This window comes from Ambystoma mexicanum, chromosome 3q, assembly GCF_040938575.1.
Source record: "Ambystoma mexicanum isolate Mex_15411 chromosome 3q, UKY_AmexF1_1, whole genome shotgun sequence".
Classification (NCBI taxonomy): Eukaryota; Metazoa; Chordata; class Amphibia; order Caudata; family Ambystomatidae; genus Ambystoma; species Ambystoma mexicanum.
In genome coordinates, this window is record NC_090926.1 from 1,195,726,466 (window position 1) to 1,195,753,039 (window position 26,574).

At 46.2% G+C, this 26,574-nt stretch overlaps 1 protein-coding gene across 2 annotated transcripts in view; it reads left to right on the top strand.

Moving 5' to 3' along the window:
• Positions 1-26,574, top strand: part of LOC138447740 (complement C3-like) — a 2,843,165-nt gene that overhangs the window by 295,202 nt on the left and 2,521,389 nt on the right. The gene's annotated exons all lie outside the window — the stretch shown is intronic.

Below are 26,574 nucleotides of genomic sequence, written 5' to 3' on the forward strand. Positions count from 1 at the left end.
AAGGCGGACAAAGCCTAAGGAAGCAATTGAACTCCTAGAAGCTTGAAGCCCAAGCCTGAACTGTTAAATTGTACCAGTAAGCTAAAGTGTGTATGACTGAAAGAACTAAGTTTGACTTGCACTGTTTGTTATTTATTTAATGGTCGAGATTTTAGAGTTATGGCCAGTTCGGAATGCAACCAACCCAACCAAATTAATAAATAAAGGTTTTACAAATTTGTATCTATTGTGTCTCTGTCTACTATTGATGCCATGCCTTCCTTACACCCTCTTGAACTTAGAATCGAAAATCTTCACGAACATCTTAAAGGGGCGGTTGGATAAACTTATGCCATTCCTAATACACCCGGACCAGTCGGGATTTATCTGGGGAAGGAGTACTACAGACAATATCAAGAGAGTACTCCACCTAGTCAATAAGTCAAGCAGAAACCAGGCTCACTCCCTCCTGTTCGCATTAGATGCTGAGAAAGCATTTGACAGGGTAGAGTGGGGATTCTTGGGACATGTGCTTAACAGGTTTAACATATGCCCTAAAATGTGCCACATGATACTATCTAACTACATTGACACTTCGGCTCGCTTGGTGGTCAACGGGAGCCTTACCCCAAAGACTTGTTTAAAAAAGAGGAACACGCTCCTTTTATTTGCCACAGGCGGATAGCGGGTATCAGATTTGGGGAAGGGGTGGCAGCACAAAATGTATCTGTTTGAGAATTACATCATACTGTCACTAACAGATCCGCGCAGCTCCTTGGCCCAGACCAACAAAGAGTTGCGATTTTACAGGAAACTCTCTGGCTTTAGATTCAATTCCTCCAAATCTGAAATTCTAGGGCTTAACATCCCCCGGCCCTTAAGGTCGGAGTTGGAACAACACTTTCCGTACACCTGGGCTAAAGGTTCGCTGAAAAAGGTGGGGGTTAACATCCCAGAGAATTTGGCCCATTTATATAAACTCAATTCCCCGACCCTTGTGGAGGGGGTTAAAAAAGATTTGACCCTTTGGAGCTCTCAAGATTTATTCTGGTTTGGGAAAATGGCTGTAATCAAAATTGACGTGTTCCCATGCTTTATGCATTTCTTCCAGTTGATTTCTATCCCTGACTTTCAGCGCACTCTGAAAGGTTGGGGCACCCTACATCTGCAATTCTTATGGAATGGGGCCTCCCCAGGGTGAACAAGCACACACTATTTACCCCACGGGCTCAGGGTGGCCTATCCTTTCCCAAGCTTCTCAGTTGTTACTTGGTGGTGCAGGTCAGACCCATGATCGACTGGATACAAAAAGACTCCAGGAAGATTTGGGTGGCCATGGAGCAGGCAGTTGTGGGGTGGCATTTACGGACGCAACCATAGGTGCCTAGGAGAGGTCGGGCCGGGAACCACACGCAAATCCCACCACCAGGCAACCTTAGAAGCCTGGGACAATTTGAGGAGATCACCTGGGGCCTGTTCCTTCCCATCATCCTTCACCCCATTCATTCACAATGATAGTTTTTCTCAGAGTAAATCAGATAAGGGATTTGAGAGGTGGTTGGATGGAGGTCTAGTAAGGTAGGAGAGCTCTTTTCTGGGGTGAACTTAGAACAGTCAAGGAGTGCAAACATGCGTTGGTGCTCACTGCAGGCGACCACTTTTCATATTTGCAACTCAGGCACTTGGTGCTTCACCCCACTGTTAAGAAATGGGCAACTAGGGAGCTAACCCTGAAATTGAAAAGGTTGCTTTAGGAAGACTGTTGTGAGAGCGCACAGACTGGTTTTATTAAAGTGAGCTGTCATGCTCCTGGATGTACATGAGTATGCGCAGGGGATGACAAGAGCTGCGCGCCGGAAGAGGGAAGTCAGGGGCAGCTAAGTGTTAAATATGTGTATATGTATGTGGTGTGAGAATCCTGGGGGTTTTCTCAAATATCGACCCCAGGAATCCTATATCCATCGGTCTTGGATCCCAACCCTGGGGGTGGACGAGCGAGGGAGGATCAACTGAGTAGGGGATCCTTGGGGGAAAGAAGTGGGAAACTCTCAAGCAAGACGCAGTATTGTACCGGGACAACAGGATACGACGAGTATATCCCTGAAGTCTTCATAGGGTATTCTGATTCCTCTCTTTCAAACCCTAGAAAGGCTGCCTCCCAAAGAAGTTACAAGAGGAAAGGAAAGAAATGGGGCAGAACCCTTTTTCCAACCCTGATATTGGTTTACCCTCCCGTCCCTCAGTTTTCACGAGTTGATATAGAGATCCGATTTTCCATTCCCTGCTACCATCATGTAGGGGCAAAACAAGGGAAGGAGAAGTAGACACGGTATATAAACCTGAGGCAGGGTATTCCCCCTCTCATAACTACCATTCACCCTACTCTACTTAATCATTTATGGGGTACTGTCACCCATATCCAAATCCCCGCCCCCATTTCCAGCCATCACTGAGATGAGGAAGAAGTCTCTGCGGGTAATGCAGATCCCCTATGAGAACAATGCATATATTACTGAGAGGAGAAAAATGACTAGGGAGGCACAGTGCAATGCACTACAGGCATGTCCCTGTAATGAGTTCAGGCAAGGTCAGGCATTTGAATCCAACTATGCATGCCTGCACCCTATTGAAACGCGAACACGATATAAAAGGTGGAGCTTTGCCAATGTAGAAGAACAAGATGTAGTCACAGGAAGCCAGGGAGCTGCAGCAGAGAAACCCAGGAAGCCTGATTGTCATCCGTTGGAGAACGGGACACTGGGACGCTGACCCTTTTGCAGAGTGGAGCACTAGGAGAGAGCTTGGCGAGGGAGCAGTGTGTCCAAGGAGTCAGAACTGAGAGAGAGAGGACCCAAGGGTGTGTTGATCTTTGCAATTGGTGTAAAGACTGCTTGTTCCCCTGGGCGTGCTGAAGGAGCCCAGGAGTGTCTGAGGGGCAGGTAGCGAGACCTGACCTCAGCCATAGGAAAGAACACTGTCACAATTATCGTGCTGGCCGGTGAGTTCCTGTGAGACTGAGAAACCTGGTGCACATATGAACGTACTGTATGGAAACAAAGTAGCAAGGTGACGTGCAGATGGCACATTGATGTGGGCTCCGAAGAGCGGAGACGCGCTAATGAAGTACTTGAAAACCTTTTGAAAGAAAGTAACAGCGTGCAAGCGGCAAGTTACGGAGAAAGACAAAACAAGTGCGAGTACTTGGAAAGCAGGATGATACAAAAGTAACAGCATGCAAGTGGCACGTTACTGAGAAGGCAAACGAAGGAAAGTACATTAGAAAGCTATGAGTAGTGTTTGGGGTACCTAGGTTAGGCATGCACCGAGGCTAGACATATATTAGAATTTCTATTACAATACATGTGACACTGTCAGCCGCGGGTAAAGTGGAACTCTAGGCTACCCTTGCCTATGACAAATATGATAATAACACACCAGTTCCACATATACGCGCTATCCCATAAATATACTAATAGAAGCCGTTCAAATCTCAAAAAAGGAAAATATTTATTGTGAGCAATTCAGAGAATACTCCATTATAGTGTGTACTTGGATTGCCAGTGATTATTATATGAACGGTTTAGAAATTACTCCACTACAGTTGATACTGGAATTACTGATGCAATTGATACTGAAATTGCAGACACGTGTTTCGACCTGATAGGTCTTCCTCGAGGCACAGTATCAACTCGTATTACACAATTAGTCAAATAACACTGTTCCACATATCATTACAATGAGCCGGTGCAAATTATGCGCAATCATAACAATAAAATATTGAGAAAGCAACAAGAGGTGAAGAGGAAAAATGGAGACAAACGAAGGATAGAATTAGATGTGGTTTCACACTTGTTAAATCCACATATCATGTTACAATCACATTGTAAATAACTAAAAATTATTTCACCAAATAAATAATTTTGTATCTTATATGATGCAACACCCATTCACAATGATCATGCTATCCTTATAGTTGAATTACACATCATTCAAGACCAAATAAGGTCACCCTCACTCAAAATCCTAGCATATAGCCACTTCAATATGGTAAGGCCAATGATAATAGCATCATCACATATAATGTAGACAGTTGAGTATAATCCATCAACATTCCTTTAACACGTCAAAATTGGAGTCTACCATCTTGACGTGGGAAGGACATTGTATGTAACCACGTTACCACATTACAAATAAGGAATTCCGAGACAATTGGGTAGCCAGAATGTGAACTGCTCGGACAAAGGTTCAAGGAACAAGGTTACTCCGCAAAATGCATTGAAAATGCCCGCTACAAACAAATCTTTTAAATAGAGACTCTTTTTTGAGTAAAGAACCTTCACAGACGCTAGGATACCTTGAGGAGGTCAGTTCATCACAAGGTATTCACAGAATAGTAATTGCCTGTATGGGTTACTAAATAAACATTGGCACCTCCTCAAGCTATATTTGGATCTGGCACAATATGTCACAAAACGTCCAAAAATAATTTTCACTAAATCACAGACTTTGAAAAATAAATTAAGTCCATTGTTTCTTGAAACCAAACCCGATAGCAGGAGTCTGCTTAATTGGCTAAGCAGCCAAGTTACGGGTTTTCACAAATGTGGAAACTGCAATTTTTTGTCAGTGTGCCCTTTTGCCCACTAGAAATGTTGGATATCATGGTGGTTTACAAATTGAAATACAGGATTTTATCAATTGAAAGACTAAATAAGTTGTATATGCGCTGGTATGTGTATACAAGAAAATGTATGTCGGAAGCACCATCCGTGAATTACGGATTAGAATACAAGAACATCGATCAAATCTTAATAATCACGATCCCAAGCTACCTTTTTCCACTTGTTGGCGAAAGAATCACTAATTTGATAACAAAAAGGACATTCAGTTTGTGGGCCTGCAATGGGCACAAGCCCACACAAGAGGAGGTGATTGTCAACTGTATCTTCGCCAGTTGGAAGCACGGATGATCTGTAAATTGAGATGTACCAAACTTGGACTTAATAAGGAACGTGAACAGAATGTATTTCTATAAACAGTTGTAATGGGGACCAGAGGTTTTTTTTTGTGTGTACGCGTGGTTCAAAACACGAAAATGGTGCAATCAGGCATCTGCTTTACAAAATTATTTCTGCTTTGAATTAGGTGCACACCAATTGTGTACATGTGCTGTGAGAGATTCCGAATGAAGGGGGCAACAGACATTGAACAACCATTCTGTGCAATTGGTTACTGATTTATAAGCAGGAGGTAACATTCCAGTATTAGGTTGATATGCTGCATAAATATGTTTGTATAAGCACAGCTCCGGTAACCCTGAGCCGTTCGTGCTAATTATTAACAATTGTGAATGAGAAATTTGGTATGGGACTCTCAGTTGAATAATCATAATTAGGGATCAGACGCTGGTAAATTTGAGCTGTGCGTGTCGGCAACTTCAGTATCAATTGCATCGGTAATCCCAGTATCAACTGTATTGGAGTAATCTTTGAACTGTTCATATAATAATCGTCAATTTCAGATATCAATTGCATCTGCAATTCTAGGATCAACTGTATTGGAGTAGTTTCTGAACTGTTCATATAATACTCACTGGCAATCCCAGTACAAACTATATAGGACTATTCTCTGAATTGCTCACTTAATAATTATTTTTCTTTTATTGAAGTTTGAACTGTTTCTATTAGTATATTTATGGAATAGCGCATATATGTGGAACTGTTGTGTTATTGCATTTGAAAGCTGTATGAATCGAACGTGTCAACAGCGAGTGAGCAGATGACGTGAAGGCAGACTCTGGAAACCTACATATCAGAGTGGAAGCTCAGAAAAGAGTATGGTTGTTGAAAGTCTCTGATAGGAAATAAAGAAGGGAATGTATCCTTCTTAAAGCCTTGAGAAAGATAGAATAAAAGCTGACAAGAAAGCACAAGAAGGGGAGCTACACACAGAGAGCAAAGTGGGAGCAGGATCCCCCAAAGTGGGGAAAGGCTGGGTGAGTCAAACGGGAAAGGAAACCCAGGTGAAATATATTGCATGCAAGGAAAAAAGTGTAAAAAAAAAGGGGCCATGCCAAAAGGCACCTAGTTGGGCAAGCTGTAGTGAGTGGATCGGGCAGTCTGGCAACAGCGCCAAGACTAGGGGTTACGACGAAAGCCACTTGTATCTTGGGGTAGAGAGCCCTGAGAAGTTGAATATTTTGTGGAAACAAAAGGGGCTTAAGCTTGGGGAAGGGAACCCCACGAGGCCCAGTGAACGTTGTGAACTAATTTATTTTGGAAACAAAGTAAAGGGAATCCAAAGGCTTGAGCTTGGGCTTGAGGGATGCAACCACAGGAGACCCATTGAACTTTGGGAACTGATTTATTTTAGAAACAAAGTAAATTGAATCCAAAGGCTTGAGCTTGGGCTTGGGGGAGGGAACCCCAGAAGACCCAGTGAACGTTGTGAACTAATTTATTTTGGAAACAAAGTAAAGGGAATCCAAAGGCTTGAGCTTGGCTTTTGGGAGGGAACCTCAGGAGGCCCAGTGAACTTTGGGAACTGATTTATTTTAGAAACAAACTAAAGGGAATCCAAAGGCTTGAGCTTGGGCTTGGGGAGGGAACCCCAGAAGACCCAGTAAACGTTGTGAACTAATTTATTTTGGAAACAAAGTCAAGGGAATCCAAAGGCTTGAGCTTGGGCTTTGGGAGGGAACCTCAGGAGGCCCAGTGAACTTTGGGAACTGATTTATTTTGCAACCCAAGGAAAGGGAATCCGGAGACTTGAGCTCGGGGAAGGGATATCAAGGAGGCCTAGTGAACTTTGTTAACTGAGCTAATCTTGAACTGGCAGAGAGAAACCAGAAAAGAATGTTATCTGCATCCAGCTTTGTCTATTTCTTTTGGAGCACTATCTTTCTTTTGATAATTCCTACACAGTGTTTGTTTAGATTGGAGGGCAAGCATAGGTTTGCCACAGGCAGACATTGGGCCTCATTACGAGCATGGCAGTAGCTGTGCCTGTATGACAGGCACAGCAACCAACATGCTCGCTACCGGCACCGCCTCCTGCGATTGCGCAATAACCGGCCCATTACGAGATGAATGGGCCGGTAATTGCCCATTCGCGGGTGGTGGTATTGCCGGGCTCCTGATCCCCATTCTGCCCAATAGGGCAGAATGGGGGTGGGGAGCACGGTTGCACCGGCACTGTTGATAAAGGTGCCGGTGCAATCACGAGTTCTGCTAGTGGGTGCCGCACAGCTCGCCAGGTAAGACCTGACGGGCTGTCAGGAACCTGCGAACAGAACTCGTAATGCGGCGGGATGGTATCAACGGTGCCGGTGCCATACCGTCACTGCCACCCTTATAATGAGAAAAAACACAAAAAAGGTAGCAGGTGACCCTCTCTCGAAAGAACACGGCATGATAACCTGTTCAGTAATTATTAACCACTTTGAGAATTCGCAGCCATCTGCTTTTTGCTGAAATATCCATTTGCATATAAGTCTTTGTCCCGCCCACATGGGCAGTCCAGCACCGAAATGCTATGGCAATTACTTTCTGAACAAGAGTACCAACAGCAACCCCATACACGTTTTTCAACCTTGATGGGCCTCATCAGTGAGGTGAAGCTGTGCCTCTCTAAGCACAGTGAGCAGGGAGTCCACGTCTGGTTGCCCCCAGGTAACTTAAGGTGACCAACCCCAAGTTCCTTTCAAAAATACAAAAAAGGTAGCAGGCGCCCTTCTTTCGAAAGAACACAGCATGATAACCTGTTCAGTGATTATTAACTACTTTGAGAGTTTGCAGCCATCTGCTTTTTGCTCACTGTACCTTTCACAGAAGGGAAATATCCATTTGCATATCAGTCTTTGTCCCGCCCACATTGGCAGTCCAGCACCGAAATGCTATGGCAATTCCTTTCTGAACAAGAGTACCAACAGCAACCCCATACACGTGTTTCAGCCTTGTTGGGCCTCATCAGTGAGGTGAAGCTGTGCCTCTCTAAGCACAGTGAGCAGGGATTCCACGTCTGGTTGCCCCCAGGTAACTTACGGTGACCAACCCCAAGTTCCTTTCAAAAATACAAAAAAGGTAGCAGGCGCCCCTCTCTCGAAAGTGTGTGTGTGTGTTTTTTTTAATTTTATTTTTTAAGGTTGAGGGGGGGATGGGAGAAGGTCAGTGTATGAGTGTTTGTGGGAGTCGATGAGCAGTGTTTATTGCGCGGAAAGGATGGTGCTGGTGGGCGAATAAGTGTATATGATTCTGTTTCTGTGTGTGTGTGTGTCTGCCTGTGAGGGGAGGGGCTTTTAAAGGAGTAAAGTTTATAGCGGGGAGGGGGCAGCAGAAAAAAGGGGGATTTGTGCGATGAAACTGCCTCGCCCCCTATTTATAGGGTGAGGGCAGGGAGGGGTCCCGTTTCCAAGAGGGCTCAATGTGATCTTGTTATGTTGGGAGTGGCCTGTACGAGGCAAGATGAGGAGGAAATGACGTGGGGCTAGAGTGGGGTTTCCGGGGAGTTAAGACAATTGTGGTTTTGCTTTAAGGAATAAAGACATGTTAGTAGAAGCAACTGGTGTCCGTTGTCTTTATTGGAAATAACCGAGCAGTCCTCTGGTACGGCACCTAAGCAGGACACTCACACTCAAGGGAGTGAAGCCCCCCCAAAAGTGATACTTATAATTAGGCATTTAATAGGCCCAACAAATGTGGTCTTTTTAGCATGCAGCCTTCAATATCCGAAATGATCACAAGGAACCATACTTTTACAATCCCAATGCCACAAAACATACTGGAGATTCTGAGTAGAAAACTGCCACTACTAATTTCAGTGGATACCTTTCCTAGCATATTCACAACATTCCTAGCATCCCAACTCTGGAGTTGATGACACCTTTTCCATCAATATATGGACAACTGGCTGATACTTGCCTCAGTGGTATAATAATCTTTAAGATCTTTGGACGAATCGAGAAATATTTTGCCACTTTTGGGTTTTCAGTTAAACACAAAAAAATCAAGCCCACAACGTTAATGACTTTAACATGAGAGCATATTTCTGCTGGAAGCAGGATCTAGTGCACCCTTCAAGCAAGAGAGTGGTTCCAGTGCAAAGCATAACATTGCCAGATAGAAAACCAAAGATTGAGTCTCAATAAGAGAACACAAATCCCTCTCCTCTTGCATTACTTTGACACCCCATTCCAGCTGCATTTGAGACCAATTCCAGAATTCCGCAGCGTGTGGCTGTGGCAAATCTCTGACTCCTGGGAGGATCGGATCCCATTGGGTTCCGATTTAAGGATGTCCATACACTGGCGACAAGATGCACACTATCAAGACAAGGGAGTGCCATTCCAGAGCCCATCCACTGCAGTCACAGAAGTGCTAGATGACTCTTGAAGGCAAGCGTCCCCAACCAGCACGATCCTCCCCGCAATGAGAGACAATGAAGGACTCTCCCAGGATGGGAATAAGGCCAAGACAGAGTGCGGGTGAGAGTAAATGGGAGTTTATCAATCAGAATAGGGCATGCAAAGAACTCTGCAACCTCCGAGAGCACTCTGTCTTACAATAGCAAAGACAGGCGTATATATTTACAAAAAACGTCATAGGAACCTACACACTATAGGGGGCACAAGTTTAATGGGATTGGGTGGCGACGACTAACTATAGGTGCTGCTGTGGCGTGGTTGGTCTTGGCTGGAAGACGTCACTGGTCAGCCTCGTGGGTTGGGCTGGGCCTGGCAGGTCAGCTTGAGTTCATCCGGGCGGTGTTGGTGTGCCAATGCGGCCTGTGGCAGAGATGAATGCCTTTCCTGACTTATTTGCCCTTGGCCATGCACACCGCAGTCATTCAGTCATTACAGTGTTATTCTCTTTAGTAAATCTTCCAATAGGTTATTTTACAGGTTAATGCAACACAGGAGGAATGTACCTTGTGAGGGGTCTGGAGGTAGTACGTCAGGGCATGGTTACCAGTGTCCTGTTGACCGGGGCCATAGGTCGAGGGGCTACGCTTCAGAGCCTGGGACGGGCGGTACAAGTCTTTCTGCCTTGTTAGAAGTTGTTATGGATGTTCCTCTGTGTGTTGTCAACGTGTTGGGTGTCCTGATTGCACAGGGCCATAAATCTGAGATGGTCCGGTAGGTTGTGGGGTTTACAAGGGGGCGCGTGTGTTCAGGCAGAGGTTTACTGCTGAGCTGTAACTAATGCAGGTGGCGGGCCGCGGCCTTAGGTGCTACAGAGGGGATTACAACTCTTTGAAGCGGCTCCAGTCTGGTTGGGGGAGGTAAAGCAGTGCGGCGCGGTCTTTGTTCTCATGCCTTGGCAGTCTTCGCAGGGTGGGAGGGGGAATGGCCTTGCCCGTATTTCACAAAGGTATCTCCCTCGTGTGTTGCCGATTTTAGGTAAAGACATCACAAACATTTGAACACTCTATAATACTTATTCAACTCAATACAAAACATGCATTTAAACTTTGCTAGATGCGTTTCGATTATATCCAGTCTGAGCACCTTATTCATACATTATGTTTTAACAACTACAGTACTTGGTTATATGCATATATATATTTGCAGTAAGTGAGGTAGAATTGGAATTGGTGGAGTACACAGAAAATAACCCGCCACTGTTCGTGACGGTGGTGGCACCTGTGGGGCCTAGACATGCACACATGACAAACGCCTTCTCGTGCATCCTTCACATAAGCCCTCTGTATGGTTACATTCATCTTCTCGTGTCCTCTAGCAGCATTAGTTCAGTTATGGCGCAAGCCCATAGAGTGTAAGTTTCCCAGTGATACACGTGACAAACAGATCCCTGGTGCGTTCCTTTGTTTTTAGCACCTAACTGCAATGGTGTGGGCTCGCCATCGCTTATATCATGGAAGCATGCTTTCTTAGGTTTATACATTTTACAGGCTTTTGTAATATAAAGGGTTTTTGTGGAAGAAAGCATACTTTGCGAGTGGTCTTGACATTAATATATAAAGACTGTCTGCCATCTGATGACCGTTTTACTGTTCTTTTCATTTCCCAGGCCTGCTGGCCGGGGCATGCTGGGAGCGATGATACACTGCGGGAGGTGGACTGATATAATGTTAGTGTATTATGCTAGCTCATGTCCGTCTTGTTCGTGGGAACGTGCTCACAGCGGATCTGCCAGGGTGCTGCGGCGACAGGGATGACTGAGACTCTCCAAGGGTGGGGGCCGCGCTACAGTGCGCCAAGCTCACACCATCTTTACCAAGTAAAATGGTTTCTGGGCCTAGCTAAATTTTAATACATGTGGGCAGTCAATATGTGTTGGGCAATCAATACGTGTGGGCAATGTCTCCAGCGGGTGAACCCTCCACTACCTGGGCCCGGGTGGCATGAGGGGACGCCCAATGAGCCATTGCCCTCACCTGGGGAGAAAACGCAGGCGAGGGGGGTCTCTTGGACCAATCCTCCCCTACATTTCCCCCCTTTCGTTACTTAAGTAACGAATTCTTCAAATCCTCTATCCTTCTACATTCTGCTTCGTCCATCACTGCCTCGTCCCATGCAGGAGTTCCTTTGATGGGCATCCATGCTCTGCACACCCCCCTTAAGCTCTCACCTCTCCTGGCGTATTCATCTGGAGTACACGTTAGGTATATGCATCCACCGTCTCCTTCTAAATCTACCCAAACTTCCTCGTACCATTCTAGTATACGGGGCTCTTTGATGGTGGTGTGCCATAACTTATCTACAATATCCTTATCGTGGTATATAGGCACCAGTTGGTACCTGGGTGTGTTATCTATCCCTGTTTGTACTTGTGCTTCTTGCATCGTTTTCATTGTACCTTGTGAGTTGCCCACTGTCACCATCATCATTGAACCATTTGGTACTGCGTTAGCACAAACTCGAAGACCCACCTGGCACAGGCAAAAAATTAAAAGGAGGAACACCACAGCTGGCATCAAATATGCTCTCATGTTAAAGTCATTAACGTTGTGGGCTTGATTTTTTTGTGTTTAACTGAAAACCCAAAAGTGGCAAAATATTTCTCGATTCGTCCAAAGATCTTAAAGATTATTATACCACTGAGGCAAGTATCAAATTTCACAGTTATTCCAAGCCATGAGGGGACCCAGGAGAAGATATTATCAAACCAGGTACTGTCTTCTGCTCCACCTTCCATTTTCATTTTTTCTCCTAGGTTGTGGACTGCTTCAATCACATGGGATAGGGAGCCGTTCTCTGCGTCTTCGGAAGGTACGAAAGTGCAACAGGCACTTCCTATTTTTCGGCAAACACCGCCGTCTATCGCCGTCAACAGGTCCAAGACATACCTGTTTTGCATGGTCATCAGTCGTAAAGCTCTTAGTTCCACTTTTATTATATTGAACCCTTCTTCAGTGTCGTTTGCCAGCTGAATCAATTCCCAGCGGGTTATCTGGAGCCATTTTGCGTTTGTCCTTGCTTGGACACTTGAGACGAGCGAGGCAAAAAATGTTTCTGCTGAGCTGAATAATCGATATTTGTCTGGGATCTGAGCCAATAGTTCTGATGATGCCTTTGATATATAATTTGATGCGCGTCTGTTACGGGTCAGCACCTCTCCCTTGCTTCCGGAAGCCAGGACATACATTTGTGACTCTGCAGTTGGTTGAGCCACACTTTGCTGCATGCGTTCCTGTGTCCTTTTGCTCCCATCGATGTGGCTTTCGAGTATCACCATTAGGGCTGAGTGCAGAGTGGCCATTGAGCAGCTGCCACTCCATGACGGGGGGAGGTGTAGGTATGCCTGGTTGCCGCATACCCAGTACGTGTCCATAAGGGCCGCAGTCCCTTTTCTTAGATCTGGGATGGTGAGGGTCTTGTTACAGCTCTTGTTTGTTCCCATGGAGGTTCTCCCTTCTCCTTTAAAACATAGTTCATAGTCCGTTTCGCTCTGTAGTTTAAAAGGTTTTTCGATGGCAGTTACCCAAGTTAGTTTTGAAATGTGTTCCTTCCATACTGGTGTACATGTTTCTTCTATCCACTGCAATTTCTCCGGTGCCACACCTCTCAGTGCTTCCGCTTTGCACACTACTTCTTCATCCTTCCGCTTGTTATCAGAAAAAAGTGACCCTTCAATTACAAAAAATGGTTCTTTCAGACATACCACCCCTGCCGGTTTTGGGTAGCACGTTTTCTCGTTCTGCAGCATTTGAAAAGTCACTTCATGTGCCTGGAAGGTGTTCTTAATTCTGCATAACGTGAGATGAAGGAGACATTGGGCATCTATAATTGGCAACTCTTTGGGTAACAGTACTTTGGGTGTACCTGATGCGTGAGGGATGAGGGAGCAAACATAACAGCTCTCGTTTGTTGTTTGTTTAGCTGTGGCACTCATATCTGCATACCACTTATTTGTTTGGTGGGGGTGTCGTGGGTCTTCCATCTTATCTAGACCTAGCCCATAGTACTCATCATACTTCCTCCTCCCTGCTTCCCTCTTCCGTCTGTTGTTCTTGTTCCTCATGTACTTCCCAACTCCCTGGGCAAGGGACAAACTAGACCCCCCTTTCTCATTCCCGCCCCCCTTGGCCCATGCATCATATAATATTTCGTGTATTGCTAGCAGCTTTTCCTCTTCCTTCCTGACGTTATCTGGCAGGTAGTTGTTTAGTATGGGGGCAGGCTGGCTGGTGGGGGTGTTATACAACCACGATATGGCAGACGGGTTTCGGTCATTTAAACTGTGGGCATTGTAATTAGATACCCCTGGTGGAGACACTGTGTTGTTCTGCATTCCACCTTGTGACTTCTTTCTTTGTGCGATGACAGTACTGAATGGTGTGGTATGATACTCCCATACAAGTTTAGTTCCGTCCCATCTCAAAAAATCACCTTCCCTTGTATTGGCCCTTGTAGTTGTATTGGGCCCAGTAGTGCTGTTAATCCCTCCCCCCTCGTTCATCTCGATAGAGATGAACGCTACAAACCAATATGTAACCAGACCAAACATTAGCATAAAAAACAATGTTATGCATAAAGATAATCCACACTCATACGAATATCTGCATCTTTCATGTACTAATTCTCTCATTCTACTAATTCTATCCGTTGCAGGCTGCCCGTTAGATGCCATGGAAGCTCCTGTTTGAGATATAAAAGTGCATTAAGTACATGCATGTTAACGTTTTGCTAGCACCATCAGTGCCAATATATATATTTGACGGGAAATGGAGGCGGGTGGGGATGCGGGGAGGGGTATTCACAGACAAGGGTGTATACAGGCCATAATTGGTCATTTCATTAAGTATATACAAATCAACAAGATGAAAAGAGAAAACTTAACACATTCTTTTTTTTTTTTTTGAGAGTATCCTTATCAGTTATTCTCCCATTCAAATCTAGTACCAATATACACACACAAGTTCATATTCAGTCATTCTGTTCAGTTGCATCGTTTGCTGTTGTCTGTGCCTCCTCATCTACCTCCTCTTGTACATTGCTATATGCCTTCCGTACATCGGTCAAGTGTACCCAGTACCTCAAGCCCTTCACCTTCACTGCCGTGGGCGTGCAAAATATTACCTCATATGGGCCATGGAATCGTGGTGCATTCGACCGACGCACAAAGCTTCTGACATAAATTGAGTCGCCTGGCATCAGCTGTAGCTGTTGCTCTGGCTCCGTGACGGACTCTGTGACGTTACCCTCTTCTCTAGTGAAGGGTGGGGACAGTTGCTTTGATATCACGCGCGCTGCCCTTGTCAATTTCCTTAAATAGTCTGTGAACTCATCTCCCAATATCGCAGCGCTTCTGTGAGCATCTGAGTGTTCGCGCAGTGGAGAGTGTGCTGTGTTCATTCGTCTCCCAGTCACGATCTCGTGCGGGGACAAATGGTGGTCTTTGCTTGGCTGATTTCTCAATTCAAATAGCGCAAGGGGTAGACAGTAAAACCAATTCTTCTTTAATGAAAAGCACAGTTTTGATAACCTGCCCTTTAACAGTCCGTTCATCTTTTCCACTACGCCATTACTTTGAGGATGATAAATTGAACATAATTTATGTTTTATTCCCAATAATGTAGTGACTTCCTTGAAAAGCTCATTTACAAAATGGCTGCCGTTGTCTGAGCGAATCACGTCACAAATTCCCCAGCGCGGGAACACTTCCCTTACTAGGAACTTGGCGGCGCTTTTGGCATCAGGTCGCGCACAGGGTCCTGCTTCCACCCACCTTGAAAATGGGCACACAACCACGATCATGTACCGCGCGCCATTACACCTTTCCCCCATGTCTGCATAATCTATATGCAGCTCTCTGAATGGGCCAATGGGTTTAGGAATTGTTCCCCGGAGAGTACGTAATGTCATTCCTGAATTGTATATTTGGCATGTTGTACATTCCATTGCCAACCGAGACACATGCTCTTGTAGACAGGGCACGAACCATTCTTCCTGTATTTCTGCTGCGATGTGCTGTTTGGTGTTATGTGCAGGGAAGTGTAACTGTTGAAATGCAATTTCTAGTAACTGTATTGGCATTACCACTTTGCCTGAGTTATTTTGCCGCCACAGCAGGTCTGTTCCCGACTTGCTGCACCCCCGTTTTGTCCACATCAATTTTTCCTCTGCACTAGCTCCTTCCTGCAATTCTAGTATTTGTGATATGGGCATCATGTTGTATCCTTCTGGGGGCTCTTCGTTTCTTTTGTGCTTAAGTATGTACTCACCTGTGTCATATTTCTGAAAATAGGAAGCCTCCTTGGCGGCAGCGTCCGCTGCCGCGTTCCCCAAAGACACAACATCTGTGTTGGATGTATGTGCTTGGCACTTTACTATTGCTACTGCAGTAGGGTTTTGTAGGGCCTCAATTAGCTCTTTCAACAATTCTGCATGCTGTACTGGCGTTCCGTCTGCCCGTCTAAATCCCCTACGCCCCCATCTTGCTAGCCCTCCATGTACTGTCGTCGTCATGTAGGCTGAGTCTGTGTATATTGTCACTGCACAACCCTTTGCTGCATGCAGTGCTTCTATGAGCGCAATCAGCTCTGCTGCCTGTGCGGAGTAATGTGATGGGAGGCGGTATTGTACTAGTGTTTCATACTCACCATCTTCTAACCTCACTACTGCCATGCCAACGTGTTTTTCTCCCGTGTCCACGTCGATTGATGCAGACCCATCCACAAAGTACACTTCCCCCTCGCTTAGAGCATTCTCACACACCACTGTGTCCTCCCCTCTTTCTCCTGTGTAAGTTGCGCAATCGTGGTTCTGCATGTCTTCGAGTGTGCACGCTTCTGTGATGAATGTGGCGGGGTTCACTGTCTTGCATCTCACTATATGGATATTGGCACTGGACAATATAATCTCGTAGGCGGTCGCCCGCTGTGTGGTCAGTGTGCTTTTTGATCTCTCAAGTATTGCAAATAATGAGTGTTCCACAAACAATGTCCAATGTCACAGGGCAACCCATTACTATTGTGGCACTTTTTTCAATCGCGAACGCGGCTGCAGCGAGTGATTGCTCGCACGCGAAATGGCCCTGCATCACGACATCTAAGGTACCACTATAGTAAGCCAATGGCTTGTGTCCTAAGGATGTTTTTTGTGTCAGTACTGCGGTCATGAGTGTTTCCTTGCAGTGTGAGAATAGGTAAAATTCGCGTCCATAATCGGGGTTTGCTAGTACTGGAGCGCTTGAAATTAGCTCTTTCAATGATTGAAATGATTCGCTCATCTCTTCTGACCATTGTATTTTTTCATTCTCCTGTTGTGCTTCCTTGAGTGCTTGTAGGAGGGGCCTCGTGTATGCTGCATAATTTAATATCCATGCTCGGCAATAGTTGCACATCCCCAGGAATTTCTGCATATCTTTCACTGTTGTGGGTGCTCCTACTGATCTTATTGCTTCTACCCTGTCGGGAATTATTCTCTTTCCATCCTTTGATATGAGCTGTCCCAGGTATAAGACCTCAGTCAGGCAGTACTGTAGCTTCTCCTTGTCTACCTTGTATCCCTTGTTGGCCAGTAAAGTTAGGAGCGTTGTTGAATCTTTTCTACATGTTGCTTCATCTTGTGCACACATTAATAGAACGTCTACATACTGAATAATCGTACTCTCAACTGACAGGTTTCCCAAGTCTTCATGCAATATGCGGTTGAATATGCTCGGGCTCTCACAGTATCCCTGTGCTAATCTGCAGTGTTCATATCTCTTGCCCCCCCAGTGTGAAGGCGGTAAGGTATCTACTCTCTTCAGCTAGGGGTATTGAGAAAAATGCGTTTTTCAAGTCTACTACTGTGAAATGTGATGCCGCTTTCGGGATGCTGCATAGTATCGATGCAGGGTTCGGGACTAGAGGGAACTCCTTCTGAATTACATCATTGAGGGGGCGCAAGTCCTGTATCATCCTCCAAGACCCTCCTTTTGCTTTTTGATTGGATAAATACATGTGTTACATGGGGAGTTTGAAGGCACTATTATCCCTTGTGCTAGCAGTGCATTTATTGTTTCTTTTATCCCTTCTTCAGCTTCGCGGGACAATGGATACTGTTTAACTCGGGGTAAAATTGCTCCTTGCTTTAGTTTTATTACCACAGGTTGTACTCCGTGCAACAGCCCTACATCATGGGGGCCTGTTGTCCATAAATTGTTTGGTACGAACCTCATGTCGTCATCAAAAAATGACGGCGGTGCTCCTACCACTGTCATTAATTGGACGGGGGTCTCCCTGGCTTGTATTAAAATGTCACAGGGCATCGCTATTTCCATCACTATCTCGCCATCCCCTTCTATGTCAGAAAAGAGATCCTCATCTGTTACCTCTCGTAGGGCGATGTTGGCGTTTGTACACAGCACTGTGCGCCACTCACATCCTTCTCCGTCCACCCAATCACAGCGATCCTTTTCGCTGATACTTGTACAGCGTGCAAGTCCAATGATACCACTGATCCTGGTGCTGCGTTGGGACATACTATGGGGCGGAAGAGGAATTCCGCTGGAATCCTCCAGTCCATGCTTCTTAGCTCTGGAATTATGAGGGCCAAGGTTTTTAGCCCTTCAATGAACATCTCCTCATCTTGTGGCAGCCCTCGTATTTCCTGTGTGGTTATGTAGGCGTGCACTACCAGCATCGCACGCAAGGGACATATTCCGGGTGTAGAACACACTATTCCTCTCTCGGTGAATGATATGGTCATGTTAAGTTTACTCAGGAGGTCCCTCCCTAATAAATTTACTGGTGAGTTTTCATAGTACAGTAAGGGTGCCTTTACAGTTTTGCCCCCCACTGTTACATCCAATGCTTCTGTGTAAGGAACTTCAATTACAGCCCCAGAGAACCCCTGCGTCTGTAACTTCCTGTTAGATAACGGGAATCGGCCCTCTCTGACACATGATTTCTCCGCTCCCGAATCAACCATGAATATGAATTGCTTGTCTCCTATCTGCGCCCCTACCAATGGTTCCTCTGCTGCACTGTAGGTGGTGGATAGGACTGGACACGCAAGTTTTCTCTGTGGGCTGTCCTATGCGGGGTGTCTCGTTGCCCCCCCTTCATTAAATACACTTCCGGAAACCACTGACATACCGTTGTAAGGTGCTGGCGCGAGGGCCCCCTTTACATGTACCGCGAAAGGGTTACCTGGCGTGTATTGCACGCTGTCATTGTTTTGTGGGTGGTTCTGTGCTCTGTACTGGGGTCCCTGTTGCTGGCCAGCATTACCCTGGCCTGGGTTTCTCAGTTGCTGTTGTCCCATCGGAAGGCCATATGGGCTTCCCGGGTGGGGATGGCCATACTGTTCTACCTCTTGGAACCCGTTGTTGGGTCTGCTTCTACACTCTCTAGAGTAATGCCCCCACCGCCCGCAGTTCCAGCAACTTCCTTGTGCACCTCTAGGACCCTGCCATCCGTTTCCTCCCGTTCCCCCGTACCCCGGTCCACCTCCTCTTCGGCCCCTGTACCCACCTCGTCCCCCTCGAGGGGTCCACTCTTGCCACTGCGGACCTCCGCCTTGCTCCTGCTCATTCCACTGCCGCTGTCCTGTTCCCGCCCAATTAGTTGCCACTCTTCCTTGTAGTGCTATCAGCCCCTCCTCCTCATCATCTCCCTCTCTGCTGTGTGGGAGCGCGGCTACTGCTGCTGCAACCTTCACCAACTTTGTCTGTACTAACTTCGCCTCGTCTGCCAATCTTTTCTGCGCCACCTCCTTCTCCCTCTCCTTAATTCGTTTACAATGGTGTACTATTATGCTCTGAATTTCTGGCCATCCCTTTGCTTCGATACCTGCTATCTTGTCGAGCGCCTTCTGCACTTCCTTTGGGAGCCCTCTTTTTATAATGAAGTAAAATAAAGATGTCGATTGATACCAGGGCGTGCCCGTTTCTGCTCTCCACATCTCTTGGACCCGAAAAATGTAATCCATAGCCTCCTCCCCGTCATTCATTGTACACTGCATCACTGACTGTAAGTCTGGCGTATCTGGGAATGTTTCGCGTAAGGCATCCCACACCCTGGCACGCACTGTGTTAAAGGAGGCCCCATCGTGGCGGTCACAGTCTAACGTTACTCCCGGGAAACCGGCTTTTACCCATACTCTCTCAGCCTGATCGCCCACTGCTGACACGAGCAGACTTTTCACATCTCCTATAGCTAGGGGTACCCCAGCAGTATGTTTCTCAAAGGCATATATCCACTTACTTGCCCCTCCTGATAACGGGGGCAATAGCTTTAATAAATTGGCTTTATCCATCTGCGCCCATGGGATATAGTTAGGCCTCCCTCCTCCCCTGTGTATCAACGGGAGCTGTAGCTTTCCTTTCGTCGTCCCATCCGGACCTGTTTTGGCTGCTGATGTTCCCAGTGATGCCATTTTCCCCACTCTGTTCCTTAATCGCCCCGTCCATTCATCATCCAGTGTTCTCATCGAACACGTACCATCCTCTCCTTCGCTTCCCCCTCCCATTGCCATGCTCAACCTGTCGCTTTCTTCTAATTCGTCCCTTATGTCACATAGTAATTCCTCTCTGTCCCCCATAGGCCTTTCTTCATTGTCGGTATCTTCCTCTCGTGTCCCTATTTCAATTATTCGTGTCGGTTCTTCTTCAATTCTGAACAGTATCTCACCTTTTTTCCACCCCTCTTCAGGTTTTCTATTCTCACTTGGCGCTCTAGACGCACGCCCTGATCTAGGTGCATTAAGTGCTGTTTGCCCACACATGTCCCTTATCCTTGAGAGCTCGTCTTTTGCTATTGACAGTCTTGACTGTAAATCATCTGTGAGCTTCTGTATGTCCCCCCTTTGTGTACTCGCCTGGCCTCGCTCTCTCGTACTTTGATATGGTGGGGGTGCCGTAGGCGGGTGGGGTGTGGTAGTTGTCGGGGGAGGCACATATGTGGGGTCACTGTGTCCTTCTGCGGGTACAGGCTTGTTTAATATCGGGTACAAACTTATTACCTCTACTGGTGGCACTACACTTGGCAATTCTTTGACATCTTTCTGTATCAGTAGTGGATTGTCTGTGGTGGATGGGAGATCAGTATTTAATGCTGGTGTTTTGGGCGGTGGTATCTCTTCAAATAACCTCCAAAGATCTACTATTTCTCTCCTATTTTGCAGCTGCTTTCCTTTGTACTTCAAACAAATGCATGTGGTCACCATATCCAGAACACTCTTATCAAATGACCCTCCCTCTGGCCATATCTGGGGTAACCCCTCTCCTTTCAGCTCAGTTACCCATTGGTCGTGATATTTCTTATTCCGTTCTGCGTACCCTGGGAGATTCTTACAAATATGTGATAATGGTGTTTCAGCCCCCATCTCTGTGCCCTCCTAGTGCTTGTGTGTCTCTGTGTGTGTGTCTGCAACTACAATGTAAATGTAATGTCAATATTGTTTTTTTTTTTTTTTTTTTCTCTACTTCACATTCAATGTTAGGCTCGTTTAGGCTCCCCCCCCCCCTTGACTGTACAATACAAAACTGACTGTACACAGTTTCTACTGTGTTCTCTTTGGGGGGCACATACAAGAGCAACCCATCATTTATTTTGACAATTTCAATCCAGAAATCAAAAGGTACCCACTCACTTCACTGTATCAACGTTGTCTTAAAAAAAAAAGTTTTATCCGGTCACACTTACCATGACCATTTAACTATTATACATTTATAGTCGCTTTACACATTCCCAACATCAAATTGTCTTTTGACACATACGAGGTGCACACACCTCTTGGTACCACTCAATTCACCATTCAAGCTGCCCTCCCTTTCCTCCCTAGCCGGCTGTCCCTGTCCGTCTTATTTGAATCTATGGATGCGCATGTATATATATATATATGTTATCCTGTTCTCCCCCCTTCCAGTAGGACTCTTTTTCTCTTATTTTTTTTCTTCCCTAAGTTTGTGTTAATCTCACTTTTATTCTCCCCCTACCCTTAAAGAAAAGAAAAGAAAGAAGTAATAGCGATCACTAATATATTCTCAGTGCCCCCTTTTGCTGAACACTTTTATTTCATATTCCACTTCTTCATATATTCCCAGTACTAGTCAAGATAGCACTATGCGGCGCCGCCTTCCACCCCCTTTCGGAGCTAGGTTCCCGTCACTTTTATCTCTTATTCACCTCGTAATCCTAATGGCCATATGCAAAGAAAAAGCAAAGAAAGTTTAAGATGATCTTTAGTAGATCTGCGTACCCCCTCTTCGTTACCTGTCCTACACTTCTCTCCCCGCTCCCCTTACAATCGCTCGCACTCAGTACTCACGTGCCCGTCTTGAACCGATAGTCTCCGAAACTGGGTCAGTCCAGGCAGTGTTGCCGTCAGCTCAACAGTCAGCCCCGGCTCCGGCGAGCGGTACTCAAAGGGGATTTTTCAACCAGGATCCCGTACCCTCTCTCTATTGAGTGCGCACTTCTTAGTGTACCGGTCGCCGTTGGCGGGCAGCCTCCCGGAGCCGGCTCACCCTGCGTATCCCTTTTCGACCGGAGATTCTCGTGCCAAAAGGGGACGGTAATGTTGGATCGGGAAATAATAATAAAAAATCACGCTTTCGGGGTCACCACTGAAGGCAAGCGTCCCCAACCAGCACTATCCTCCCCGCAATGAGAGACAATGAAGGACTCTCCCAGGATGGGAATAAGGCCAAGACAGAGAGCGGGTGAGAGTAAATGGGAGTTTATCAATCAGAATAGGGCATGCAAAGAACTCTGCAACCTCCGAGAGCACTCTGTCTGACAATAGCAAAGACAGGCGTATATATTTACAAAAAACGTCATAAGAACCTACACACTATAGGGGGCACAAGTTTAATGGGATTGGGTGGCGACGACTAACTATAGGTGCTGCTGTGGCGTGGTTGGTCTTGGCTGGAAGACGTCACTGGTCAGCCTCGTGGGTTGGGCTGGGCCTGGCAGGTCAGCTTGAGTTCATCCGGGCGGTGTTGGTGTGCCAATGCGGCCTGTGGCAGAGATGAATGCCTTTCCTGACTTATTTGCCCTTGGCCATGCACACCGCAGTCATTCAGTCATTACAGTGTTATTCTCTTTAGTAAATCTTCCAATAGGTTATTTTACAGGTTAATGCAACACAGGAGGAATGTACCTTGTGAGGGGTCTGGAGGTAGTACGTCAGGGCATGGTTACCAGTGTCCTGTTGACCGGGGCCATAGGTCGAGGGGCTAAGCTTCAGAGCCTGGGACGGGCGGTACAAGTCTTTCTGCCTTGTTAGAAGTTGTTATGGATGTTCCTCTGTGTGTTGTCAACGTGTTGGGTGTCCTGATTGCACAGGGCCATAAGTCTGAGATGGTCCAGTAGGTTGTGGGGTTTACAAGGGGGCGCATGTGTTCAGGCAGAGGTTTACTGCTGAGCTGTAAATAATGCAGGTGGCGGGCCGCGGCCTTGGGTGCTACAGAGGGGATTACAACTCTTTGAAGCGGCTCCAGTCTGGTTGGGGGAGGTAAAGCAGTGCGGCGCGGTCTTTGTTCTCATGCCTTGGCAGTCTTCGCAGGGTGGGAGGGGGAATGGCCTTGCCCGTATTTCACAAAGGTATCTCCCTCGTGTGTTGCCGATTTTAGGTAAAGACATCACAAACATTTGAACACTCTATAATACTTATTCAACTCAATACAAAATATGCATTTAAACTTTGCTGGATGCGTTTCGATTATATCCAGTCTGAGCACCTTATTCATACATTATGTTTTAACAACTACAGTACTTGGTTATATGCATATATATATTTGCAGTAAGTGAGGTAGAATTGGAATTGGTGGAGTACACAGAAAATAACCCGCCACTGTTCGTGACGGTGGTGGCACCTGTGTGGCCTAGACATGCACACATGACAAACGCCTTCTCGTGCATCCTTCACATAAGCCCTCTGTATGGTTACATTCATCTTCTCGTGTCCTCTAGCAGCATTAGTTCAGTTATGGCGCAAGCCCATAGAGTGTAAGTTTCCCAGTGATACACGTGACAAATAGATCCCTGGTGCGTTCCTTTGTTTTTAGCACCTAACTGCAATGGTGTGGGCTCGCCATCGCTTATATCATGGAAGCATGCTTTCTTAGGTTTATACATTTTACAGGCTTTTGTAATATAAAGGGTTTTTGTGGAAGAAAGCATACTTTGCGAGTGGTCTTGACATTAATATATAAAGACTGTCTGCCATCTGATGACCGTTTTACTGTTCTTTTCATTTCCCAGGCCTGCTGGCCGGGTCATGCTGGGAGCGATGATACACTGCGGGAGGTGGACTGATACAATGTTAGTGTATTATGCTAGCTCATGTCCGTCTTGTTCGTGGGAACGTGCTCGCAGCGGATCTGCCAGGGTGCTGCGGCGACAGGGATGACTGAGACTCTCCAAGGGTGGGGGCCGCGCTACAGTGCGCCAAGCTCACACCATCTTTACCAAGTAAAATGGTTTCTGGGCCTAGCTAAATTTTAATACATGTGGGCAGTCAATATGTGTTGGGCAATCAATACGTGTGGGCAATGTCTCCAGCGGGTGAACCCTCCACCACCTGGGCCCGGGTGGCATGAGGGGACGCCCAATGAGCCATTGCCCTCACCTGGGGAGAAAACGCAGGCGAGGGGGGTCTCTTGGACCAATCCTCCCCTACACTCTTTGGAGGCTTGGGCCACACACTGGGATTGCCTGCATTGGAAAGGCTGTTGGCTTTTTTAGAGTTCAGAGCAACCCGATGAGTTTGTTGCTCTTTTCTACCGAACCTCCAAAGCACAGGCAAACACACACAATATTTCACATTCGAAAACTAGGGGAGGCAGGTTCACTGGAAAGTGGCTAATCATAAGCTTGTGTTGCATATCTCAACATCTACCAGTGGTTGAACAACATGTTGGTGGACACACTCAACCAAGACCTGACTTCTTGCCACGAATGGGAGTCGAATAAGCAGCTGGGAAAGATTTTCCAGCGATGAGGAAACATCACATAGCCTGGTTTTCAACGGCTCAAAACCGGAAATGCACATTCTTTGCAAGCAGATTGCTGCAATGGGAGTCTGCAGGAGAGGGAAGCAGTTATTAATCCCTGGTATGGGATATTTGCCTATGCTTTTCCTCCAATTCTCCCGATCCACTTATGCGAAGACTGCTGATAAAAATGCAATAGGGAACATGCATAGCGATTTCAACGGCCTGGTGTTGGCATTTTTGTCTCTCGTAGGGAGACCAACAGCTCGAAGCTATCCCGGCTCATCTACACTGAAACAATGAGTATGGCAAGAAACATGATTGTGCGTCCTTGAGCCTGTAAGTGCGGCTCCTGAGCCTGCTGAGGCCAGAGGAGTGCAGTTCTGCATTCAGCTAGGACTGGTTCGAGTGTAAAACCTACAAAGGCAAGCAAAAACGATCTTGCTTCTCGTGTAAGGAGAGAGCCATACTACTGTTTAAAATACTCATATCTAATACCCTAGCTGCTGCATTTAATGAAGCAGGGTGTGTCCCATGCTTCAATATAAGTCCCCTTTTCTGCACTCTGCATATTTGTTAAAACCCTACAGAATCCATCTCTTTGCTCTCAAAATGTAATGTGCATTCATGAAGGGTCTCTGTTAAATGTTCTCTCCAGTGGGGAAGGCTTTGCTCTCGTGGCAGTTGGATACAGTATTAACTGCAGTGGTGATGGCTGGAATAAATAGTTGGTATCTGTGGGCGATGTCAAAGAGGATCCCTAGGTTGCAAGCCTTGGGTGTGGGAGTGAGGAGGTCATGGGTGGGGTCAATATTTGAAGCAGGGAAAAAGATGAAGGAGCGAAGTTGCATCCAGTGATTGATAGCTGTGAGACAGCAGCCAGTGATGCACACCCAGATGGCAGGGTGAAGAAGGGACAAGAGAAAACATGCTGTGTGTCACCTGGAACAGGTGGTATTGAAAGCCAAAGGATAAGAGGGGAGTTGCAGAGAGTGAAGAGGAGTGGGCTGATGGCCGTGGTGGAGAGCGGCACACTGGGACGGGAGTGGTGAAGGAGGTGTTGGGGGTCCATGAGAGGAGAAGGAGACCTCGGAGAGGCAGGAAGCCACCCAGGCAAGAGCTGAGTCTTTAAAGCCATGGGAGAAGAGGTTTTATAGGAGGGAGTGATGACAGTATCGAAGGCGTACTCAGATAGTTGGGTGCATGGCTTTAGAGCCGTTTCAGTGGAGGGTTACTTATTGGAGGAGATTGTAGAGGGCGTCAGCCTTGAGGTAATTGACGAGGAAGTTAATGACAACTTGTTTGAGTATTGTGTCGGTGGGGCAGGAGAGAGACATGTCTACAGAAATAGGGATTTTTTCGTGTCAACGGTGGGGGGGTATTCAGTATAGAAATGACCGCTGCTATTTTATAGCAGGGAGCAAAGATGCCTCTAGAGAAGTCCAGTTCAAGAAGGCAGAGAGATAAGAGAAAGTAGCAGGTGCAACGTTCTTTGATGATGTTTACGGTTGTGTGTGTTCACTTTCCACAATGTTCATTGCAACCTTATGAACACTTCAATCCAGCAATATGTATTTATTTATTTATTTGCTTGTATCGCACTGGAGCCCGCAGGCATCAGGGCGCTCACATAAACACATGAAAACTCGAAAACGTATGTACCATAGGACGACCAAAAAACATTCAATTACATGAGGAAAAAGAATGCTTGGACTAACCCGTAAGTCTAATAACTGTTACCTGTGTTTTTCTATCGAAAGAGTTATTCATTGTGAGTTTATCAATATTCCAGTTATGAAGTAACTACAGGCTTCATTGAGAGCCCAACCATTGTCCAGTTATAAAGTATATTTATTGTGAGCTGAAAGAATACTTCTGTCCGCTGTACTAATTGAAGCTCACAAAACCTTCTGTTCTGAAGTATTTATGGAGAGTTTAAGAATGCATTTATTTTGCTTCATTCTGTTGCATTAATTGCTTTTTTGCCTTTTTAAAGCATGTTTAATACATGTTATGAGATTTTGAACACACCATATAGTTGTGCATTCATACATTAACTCGGCTCGGCGACTACCCCGAGTAAACACTAGTAGTTTCAGCATAAACCAAGGTTTCCTCCTTTCATGCCCCGCAATGCTTGTGGGGACACATGGCGGTTCTTCGGGGGAAGGGAGCGGAGAATTGTGGAGGGGTTGGTGGAGGGAGG